The sequence below is a fragment of the Protopterus annectens genome, chromosome 3.part0 (assembly GCF_019279795.1).
Source record: "Protopterus annectens isolate FY-2018-M chromosome 3.part0, PAN1.0, whole genome shotgun sequence".
Lineage (NCBI taxonomy): Eukaryota > Metazoa > Chordata > Ceratodontiformes > Protopteridae > Protopterus > Protopterus annectens.
In genome coordinates, this window is record NC_056731.1 from 529,207,717 (window position 1) to 529,210,216 (window position 2,500).

General features: G+C 40.0%; 1 protein-coding gene across 5 annotated transcripts in view; it reads right to left on the bottom strand.

Moving 5' to 3' along the window:
* The window catches only part of TEX10 (testis expressed 10), a 2,069,943-nt gene that overhangs the window by 1,693,662 nt on the left and 373,781 nt on the right, over positions 1-2,500 (bottom strand). The gene's annotated exons all lie outside the window — the stretch shown is intronic.

Genomic DNA, 2,500 nt, shown 5'->3' on the forward strand with positions numbered 1-2,500 from the left:
TGTGTGTGTGTGTATATATATATATATATATATATATATATATATCTATATCTATATCTATATATATATATATATATATATATATATATATATATAAACAAATCTGTGTGTGTGTGTTTTTCTTGGCCTGTAGTAGGGGAGTAAAGTTCCCCCATAAATAATAGCGTATTTGGTTGGATGTTGAGTGCCTCCAGTTGGTGCAGGTACAAGTTATGCGATTCTTGGGGCATAGATGTTGACCTGTAGCTTGCTAGGATATGTTGAGAACCGTTTATCTATGGTGACTTGCACATAGATGAACTCTGGGTCATCACCCTGTTTAACCAACCTGGAGGTATATTTGCTGCTAATGTAGATTGAAACACCTCCACCGTTAGTCCCTGTATCTGCTGCTGATGGTCTAAATGTATGAAAGGCACTGTAGCATTGCACTGCCAGGGTACTTTTTCTGTGGCTTTAAACCAAGTCTCGGTAACAGTACAGATGGCTATGCCCCAGTCTGAGGAGAGCTTGTAAGACGTGGAGTTTTTTACTGAGGTTCCTAGCATTGAACAGTGACACCTTAAAGTTGCTTTGAGGGGTTTTTTTTGCTATGTTAGCAGATTTGTCATTTTTGGCTTTGCAAAAAAAGGCTTTAAGGGGGTGGATAAAGTTTTAGTTAATATCTAAAAGCCCAGGAGAGATCGGTGCAGACCATGCTTCGCAAAGCAATGTGGTCCTTTACCTATGTCCTCCCATTTTGACAGATATTTAATCCCCCTGGAATTACATCAGAAACTAAGTCAATTGTTAAAAAATAGTAATTTTTATTTATATTGTGGCATCATCTGTAGTGAAGGTAGAATGCTGCTCAATGCACATTTTCAAAGAGATGCATAATGTCTCTCTTCATATAGTCTAATGAGGTATGTTTCCGGTCATTTCCACCCACATTTAGTATGAGAGTCATATAGGTAAGTGTGGTGCAGTGACTTCAGTGTGTGTGTGTGATATTGCGTACCATGGCTCCAGGTAAGCAATTAACCATTATCTTCTCCTTGTCTGGTCTAGTGACTGGGGCATCCGTGTGTAGTACAGTGGAGTCCCTGGGTAAAGTGTTTGCGTGCCTTATGGCCATCGATCTTGGGGTTCATTAGATATAGGCATATGTGTGGTGTTTGGTGTGAGCTTTAGAGATTGCTGAGGATGGGCATTGCCATTTCTTGGCTTGGGAGATTTATGAGGTTTGGTAGGGTGCCTCAGCATAAGATGGTCTATGTGTGGTGGACATAGTGTGTGCATTCTTGACCACATTATTTGTATGTGAGATTTTTACCTCCAAAGAAATTGTGTATGTATATTTCTTGCATACTGTTAGTTTCTTTAAGGATTAAGTGGTTGTCTCTGAACATGAGACAATTGCTACATTGTCTGAGGATGCCCATGTCTGCCAAGCTAGTCACTAAAACATTTGGAAATTGCATATTTATGTTAAAACCTGTATTCAGGAGGACTATTATGGTACAAGAACTGTGTTTTTACAGAGGTCTCATGGGGAGATTTCTAGAGTTAGAGCTAGAATTTAGTGCTAGGATATGGTATTAGTGTTTGCACATGCTAGCTGCTCTAAGCATAACTCTGCGCAATGCCTTACTGTGTTACAGGGTACTGTCCTGGTACTAGTTTTATAGGTAAATTTACTGTCCAAGCATTTGCGTCTGTACAGGGCACTACCAGCTCCAACAACATGGTGAGCAGCTCCTCATAAATGTGCCTACTTAATAGCAAATAGGGAATAAAAAGTTAAATCTGACTCCTGTGCCCTCTGGCCCATAAATAACTACACTTTGAGCTCTTCTGGAGTGCTTTCCCAATGCAGAATGACCAAGTAAACACAATCTACCACAAAATGGGTGATCTGGTGTTTCTTAATGTGAAAAATCCAACATCAATGGATATGGATCAGTGTAGTTTTGTGAAGGGGAGGCAAATGTTTGAGAAGACTAAACAGTGATGATTCAAAAGGAAGCAAGAGTGCAAGAAAATACCTCCGTTAGTCTAGAGAAAGCATTCGGCTGGGATCTTATAAGTAGTGCAATGGCAGAATTTGTGGTGTCTGATACAATAATAGGATTAATAAAGAGGGTGCGTGAAGGATCAGATTCAAGAATTAAGGGGGACGAGTAGAAGTGCATCTCGACTTTTTGATGCCCAGGGCTGTTCCACAGTCTGGTACCTCTAACTTTAAGTTGAATTTCGAGAAGAAAAAAAACTTTCTCAACTTTAAAACTTAAGTAAACTGCTTGCTACAAATATAACATGGATCACTGAGTGCTTCAACCATGACTGCATTAGCATGTATTTCTGAATGCCGTTAATGTACCAAACCACATACAGAGAGCTGAAGAGATTCTGCATTGCTGACCTTCAAAAACTGAATGCTGGTAATGAAGATCATGCCCCTGGGTGGCTGTTCCCTTTGCTTCACCCTAGCTGCACCTTTGTGTGAGGGCTGATATGA